Source organism: Nuphar pumila, chromosome 7, assembly GCF_984573655.1.
Source record: "Nuphar pumila chromosome 7, dmNupPumi1.hap1.1, whole genome shotgun sequence".
Taxonomy (NCBI): Eukaryota; Viridiplantae; Streptophyta; class Magnoliopsida; order Nymphaeales; family Nymphaeaceae; genus Nuphar; species Nuphar pumila.
The window spans coordinates 34,437,501-34,445,440 of record NC_143255.1 but is presented as its reverse complement, the minus strand read 5'-3'; the positions used below and the strand labels follow the sequence as shown (position 1 = coordinate 34,445,440).

At 36.4% G+C, this 7,940-nt stretch overlaps 1 pseudogene; it reads left to right on the top strand.

Moving 5' to 3' along the window:
- Nucleotides 1-7,845: 7,845 nt before the first annotated feature.
- LOC149831861 (U6 spliceosomal RNA) lies at nucleotides 7,846-7,940 on the top strand (annotated as a pseudogene).

Here is a 7,940-nt window from a genome sequence, read left to right as displayed (position 1 = left end):
CTCCTCCTATTCCTTCTCCTGTTTCTGTCAAAACAGTGGGAAAGAGAGAAGGATGGAAGTAAGGGTGAGAGAGAGAAAGAAAAGGATGGATGTAAGGGCTGAGGATGGGTTTGCTGTTATCCTTATGGTCAGCTAAGGGTCTGATGGTGCCGGAGGGGAGGGAATATATCCCCCCCATATTGGAGGGGAGCCCCACATTGTAGGGAGAAGTTTAGGGACCATCCTTTGGTTGCCCATGATTTTCTCCACTACTTGTTACTCTCCCTTTTTAGCTGTGAATGGATGGCAAAGACTTCAAAGACTCGTTGGACTCGGTTGAGTCAGGTGAGTCCTGGGTTATTACTTCTGACTAAGTCCTTCAAATTAAGTTATTCTCATTGGTGTATCATGAGGCAATGGAAACCTAGAAGATATTGTAATTTGACATTTTAACGTAGATTCTACGTGCAAACAAGAGAGGGAGAGAGTATTTTTTTAAGACTAAGTCTTCCCTGAAACGGGTAATTTCCGGGTGGGGTCACCTGCACCCAAACCCTCAGGGAGCCCACCAATGAAAGGCACCCACGCTTCAAGAGAGAAAGAATGTTGACCTATGATATTATATTTCATCATCACCGCACATCTCACTTGATGGAGGTGTGTGTGGTCCCCACTGTCACGCGTCCAATGCAGGTTTCCAAGAGATCTGTTGTGGTCTGTGGGGATTCCATGACCGTAACCGCTTTCCAAGTTGCCCAGTTTGGTTATGATAATGTGGTCTAACCCATCCATCCATCTCATTTGACTCCGAAACTTCAGCAGTTCATCATGTTTATCTTTTTCCCATTTCTGAAAGAAGGTAAAAATTTTCCATTTACAAATGGGAATAACCTTCCACAGAACGGGGGGCCTCGGTGTGGTTGGTAGGAGCTGTCAGTGTACATTTCCTTGTGGTGGTACGGTGCAAGTTCAAACCGTGGGGTCTGGCTAACCCGAGCTTGGCTTTAAAAAAAAAAAGGTAGAATGGTCACCTCGCAAGTGACCAACAAAGCAACAAAAAACACAAACTGTTGATAATCGTGGTCATGCTTCACGGAGAATCTCATTCGTTAAAGAGAGAGGAGGTCTCACTCTTTCCTGAACAGACGAAACTACCCTCGATCAGGGCCTTATCCAGGGCCTTATCCAGAATGATCTTCTCATTCTTAATAAGCTCTAGGTGAAACAACGTAACAGATTGTTGGGGTAAACGACTACTCAGAGGGAGGTAAACTCCTAGCAACCCTCTTCTATAAATTGGAAGAGTTGCTCACCGAGATATACAAGCGTAAATTAAAAACCCCTTTGAAGAAGGTTGTTTATGAATCGATCTCAATCCCTCAGTTGTTCCCTTAATCTAAATCCTTCAGTGGTATCAGAGCCAGAGTTTGGCAGTGTGCGCAGGACCGTTTTCGAATCAACGAGCAATCGTCACAAAAAAAAAAATCGGCAAAATAGGTCAGTGTTTTTTTTTTAAGATATCAGGCAGGTCGTCGAATTTCAATGACCCCTGCTCTTGTTTGCAAATCATAAGAGAGAGACTTGCAAATCTCTCAAGGAGGTGGGTCCATAAAAAAATGTTGTTGTTTTTAGGGTTGCCAGTAACAGGCAAACCTCTGTGTAATTTTTTTTCTCTTCAACATATATCGACCTCCCTTTACTGTGATAAATAATAAAAAAACAAAGGGGAGAACAAGGTTTTTTCAATTTTATCCTCGATTAAAAAAATGTAAGTAGGGTTTGATTCCCCGATCCCTGTAACAAAGCAAGAGAGGTCAGGGTCTCCATTTCCATTTTTTTAAAGGTCGCCTGTAGCAGGAGACCTCAACAACAACAAAAAAAATCAGAAGAGGCCGCCGACATCGGGCAACCTCGGAAAAAAAAACCCGAAGGGTCACCAGTTACCAGTGACTTCTGTTTCTCTTAAAAAGAAGGTCGTCGGCATTGAGCAACCTCCGAAAAAAGAAAAAGACAACGAAAAAAAGGTTTTTTTTTTTTACCGACAGATCGAACCTTCATCACTACAACTTTTTGTTCTCTTTTTTTTTCTCTTTCGACAATCAATCAGGGAAGCAGATCGCATCAACTGAGAAAAAAGGGGGGAAAGGGGATTACCATTTTTTTTGCCATATTTTTTCTCTATTTCCAGTGATCTCTGAATAGCTTCAGCATACCTGCGGTTTTCTGTTTTTTTTTTTTTTCGACAAACAACCCATCATATTTATGCATCTGGTCATCGACTGAAACAAAAAAAAACACCGACATAGATCAACTTCTTTTTTAATGATCTACTGGCGATTTTCTTACTATCGAAGAAAAAAACAAAAACAAAAAAAAAAGAGGAAAGGGGATTACCATTTTTTCATTTTTTTCTCTTTTTTTTCTAAATCTTCCACCGCTACAACAGTTGGCAAGGTTGCTCCGACGACCACTAGGCAGCTTCAATGCCTTCAGAAATAGGGCACTATCACCCATTTTCTTCTCTCCAGCGAATGAACCGATCACAACTAATTTTTTTGCTGCCTGAATAAAAAAAAAATAAACAAGTAGATGCTTCATAGAGAACCTTCTGATTTTTTTTAGAAAGACCAGATTTTATACGGTTTACCAAGTCAAAATATGTTTTTGCCCCCGGTCTTTTTTGAAAAGTTTGCTCATATCCCTATCATATTTAATTTACTGTTTGAGTGAGTTTTCTTTTAGTTATTCTCGATCACGTCCCTGACCAATTGAATTACGTTTTTTTACCCTGCACATTTACATTAAAGATTGTTTTGTCCTGTTGTAGTTGATTTACCTTACTACCCTTGCTTTTAATTTATTTGTCTATTATATCTCTCTATTGTAAATTATAGTAGGACCATTCTCTTTCCTGATTATTACTTCAGTGTCCTTGAATTACATCAAGAGTCCTATTTTTTGCTGGTAATTTCAGAACATGACTCATTCTAAAAAAAAATCTAAAATAGGATAAGTTTTCTGATTTTTGCAGAAAACCCCCTGTTTCCTTTGAAGTCCTATTTTTGGGAGATTATTATTGTAGAAATATCCTTTGACTTTTCTGAAATTATAGAAAAATGGTAACGAGTGTGCAAATTAGCTCAATTTTAGTGAAAATCAAAGAGCTTGATTGCCATACATTTTTTTTGTATTTGCATAAAATAGTGAGATTAATATCATGATTTTTCTTTTGATTATGAACATGCTCTTTTATGCATTCATGACTGATATTCTACTGTCATTATACTTGTTGATTATTGGGCTTAAACTTATCATGTTATACCATATTAAAATAACCAACAACAGAAAAATGACAAGTAGAGTTTGTGTTACTGAATTAGCCAAAACCGATAAACTCAAAGACAAAAATTTTTACATTTGGAAGAGGAGGATTTCTCTTGTTCTGAATCTAGAGAACATCCAGAATGCTTGCTTCTGAAGAGGTTAAAACCTCATGTATTAAATATAAAAGGGACAACATGTTGGTCAGAACCATCATGTTAACATATATAGATGATGATCTCATTAAGGTATTTGAGGATTACCCTATAACAAAGTCAATGGCTGAAGTTATATACAAGAAATATGACACAACCTCATAAACCCACATTCAACTTCTCTTGAAACAATACAATTCATGTCGTATGCAAGAAAATGACAATATTATTGACCATGTCAACAAAATGCTAGTTATGGCCGAAGACCTAGTAATTGTTGGGAATGTAATTTCTGACTGAATGCAGATATCTACCATTCTACATAGTTTACCATCCTCTTAGAAGATGGTACAAACTACTTTTAAGTTGAATTCAAAAAACCTAACCTTGAAACAACTTACTGCTCAACTGAAAATTGAGCGACAACACATGCAATAAGAACAAAAGAGCGGATTACACTTCACTAAAAATGGACCTTCTTGGGGCTATAACCCTTCTAGACGCCCACAATTCAAGAATAAATACTTTAAAGAAAATGGCAAATCTGATAAGAAAAATTGTCCAACATTCTGCAAGCCGCAAGCAGCTGCCTCACAAGTGAAGTGTTTCAAGTGTAAAAAAACTGGACACTTCAAGAGAGATTGTAGGAGCCAGACAAATAATAACACTGGCAGAAACAATGAAAGTCATTAGCTAAAGGAGAGGTAAGATATTATCTATGTGATATCGGAATGCTCTTATGTGGACCATGCTCTTTCTAGTTGGTGGGTGGACTCTGGGGCAACTCGATATATCGCAATGTTCAAAGAAGGGATGGTGGACATGATGACTATAAACCTTGTGAACATCGAGTGTACATGGGCAGCAACACCTACTTTGATGTTATGGGTGTTAGAACTTACCGCATTGAAACCTCTAAAAATGATATTTTGTTGTCCAATGTCATGTTTGTACCGTCAATGAGATGTAATCTAGTGTATGTCCTAGCCTTGGTTGCCAAGGGTTTTGAAGTTCATTTTTTATCAGGGAAGTTCACTATAGGAAACCATGGTGGAATCCTGCTTGATGGGGTGTTTGATCAGAATCAAGAATTGTTCAAAATGTATCACTCAGACATGAATAAAATTACTTTGACTTTTGCTTATATTGATATTATCTTTAATGTGGATGTAAATGTATGGCACCAAAGACTTGGTCACATTAACTTAAAAAAGATGAAAAAACTTACTGAATTACAATTAATACCTGGCTTTAATGAATCGTCATTTCATGGATGTGAACCTTATATTTATAAAAAAATGACAAAAAAACCATTCTCACAAAATGTCACTAGAGCATCTGAATTATTAGAAATCATACACACAGACATATGTGGTCCCTTCAGAACTTCAACCCATAAAGGAATGCAGTATTTTATATCATTTATTGATAATTTTTGTAGATACGATTGTGTTTATCTTATAACTTATAAATATGAAGCATTAGATAAATTTAAAGAATATCATCAAGAAGTCAAAAATTAACTTGGTAGAAAGATTAGAGTTTTTCGGTCTGATCGGGGATAAGAATATACCTCAAATGAATTTGCTAAATATTGCAAAGTCAATGGGATCAGACCACAAACAACTACTCTGAGCACACCTCAACAAAACGGTGTGGCTGAAAGATTTAATAGGACTCTTCTTGATATGATTAGATATATGTTATCTAATGCTTCACTGTCCAAAATATTTTGGGGAGAAACTTTACATACAACAATATATATCCTAAATAGAGTTTCATGTAAAGCTATTGTCACAACCCCTTATGAGTCATGGAAAGGAAGAAAACCTAGTCTAAGTCACCTTTATAGATGGGGTTCTGTAGCTCATATAAAAGTTATAGAGTGATCAAGAGATAAACTAGATACCCAATTTATAAGGTGTATTTTTATCGGATATCTTAAATGATCTAAAGGTTATAGATTATATCACCCAGATAAGGGTTTAATCGAAAGTAGAGATATAATTTTTTTGGAAGATCAAAACAAGAACGAAGTTATTTCAGAAATAAATGAAGACGATCCTCTTGATCTATAGTATGATTCTGATGACATACAAAAACCTATAAGTAACATTGAACCTTCTAAAATCATTCCCACTTTTTCTTCTCAACAACCTCAGGTTGGACACAAAAGGTCTAAAGCTCATCCGTCTTACTTAGATGACTATTATGTCTATCTATCGGATAAATGATATTATGCTTTAGACATGGATGAAATGAAATATAACATGTCATATAGTGAGGCAATAAACTGACGTGAGTCAACAGACTGGGTAAAAGTCATAGACGAGGAATTGAGTCCATTGAGAAAAAGCAGGTCTTAGAATTGACTGATTTACTTGAGAAAAGGAAAGCTATTGGTTGTAAATGAATATTAAAGAAGAAATTCAAATTTGATGGTATCATTGACAAATTTAAAGCAAGACTAGTTGCTAAGGTTTTTCTTAGAAAGAATGATTAGATTATGTTGACACATATTCGCTGGTTGTAAAATTTGCCTCGATAAGGATAATTCTTGCGATAGTAGCTCACTACGATCTAGATCTACATCAAATGAATGTTAAAACTATTTTTCTTAATGGTGAGCTTAAGGAAACCATTTTTATAGAGCAACCTGAAGGATATATAATAAAAGACAAAGAAGATAAAGTATATAGGTTAAAAAAATACCTATACAGACTCAATCAATCACCACGTCAGTGGTATTTAAAGTTTCATAAGGCTATTACGTCATTAGGATTTGTGGCAAATAAGTTTGACCACTGTGTTTATGTCTGAAAAAGTGAGAATAAATTTGATATTCTCTCATTATATGTGGATGACATTCTTCTGACTGGAAATGACAATGATATGATTATCAAAACCAAGTCATGATTAAATTCATAATTCAAAATGAAAGACATGGGAGAAGCATCCCATGTTCTTGGAATTAAAATCACTTGAGATAGAAGCTCAAAACTTTTAAGCTTGAGTCAAGAAATGTATTTAAGTCATATATTTAAGAAATTTAAAATGAGTGATTGTAAGTCAGTTAGAACACCTGTGGTAAAAGGTGTCAAGTTGAGTAAAAATGATAGTCCAGGCAATAGACATGAAAAACTAAATGTCCCTTATGCTCAAGCTGTCGGAAGTTTGATGTATGTTATGCTTTGCACTAGGTCGGATATCAGCTTTGTTGTTGGCCTCGTTAGTCGCTACCAGAGTAATCTTGGTTGGCCACACCGGCAATCAGTAAAAAGAATATTTTGATATTTAAAATGGACTATAAACAAGACTGGATAGCTCAGCATACTCAGAAAGCTAAATATATTGCATGCAATGTAGTTGCCACATTTACCGTTTGGATAAGCCGCTTCATTAATGATTTGAAGCAGAAAATAACCAATAGGCTAGTCCATATTTATTGTGATAATCAGGCTGCCATCTCTATTATGAAGAGTGGAGCTGATAATTCAAAAAGTAAACATATAATGATAAAATACCATTACATTTATGATATGATTGAAAAAAAATAAAATCAAAGTCAGCTACTTACCTACATCTAATATGATTGTTGATCCTTTAACAAAGAGCATATCAAAGAAGATGTTCTCACAATATGTATCCTGTATAAGATTAAGGTATTTCTAATAAAGACATATGTCTGGATGAAAAACTCAAATTATAACTCATTCTAGGAATGTTGACGCAATAGAAATACTCCAATAGTGAGAGGTTAAATCCTACATCTAAGTTTTTGTTCCACATGGCCAAGTGAGAGATGTTGATAACCATGGCCATGCTTCATGGAGAATCTCATCTGTTAAAGAGAGAGGAGGGCCCACTCTTTCCTTAATGGATGAAACTGTCTTGGATCAGGGCCTTATCCAGAATGATCTCCTCATTCTGGATAAGCTCCAGGTGAAATAGTGTAACAGATTGCTGAGGTAAACGACTACCTAGAGGAAGGTAAACTCTCAGCAACCCTCTTCTATAAATTGGAGGAGGGATTACTCACTGAGATAAACAAATGTGAGTTAAAAACCCCTTCGAAGCACGTTAGTGCATAATACAAATCTTTAATTGAAAGTTGTTTTATGCAGAAGTTCATCATGCCACGAGACAAGTTGATCAATAGCTGGGCTGGGAGGGGAGGGTCGACTGATGCTGAAAGTCATTAGGAGTTGAAACGACCCCAACCATTGTTTTCTAGTTTCACAACCCCCCTGGCACACCCACAGCCTATTATCAACCCCCCCCCCCCCCCCCAAAAAAAAAAAAATCCTCTCTATGTCTCTCTACCAAACAGTCCATTGCTACACAATCTCACACCAATTCCTACCCTAATTTGGATTTATGGCTCCGCCAATATAGCTTCTACACTGATAAACTTGGATCGATACAGAAAATATTAGCATGGCCCTTGCAAAAGAATGACACACACAGATCCAGGTTCAAATTTTG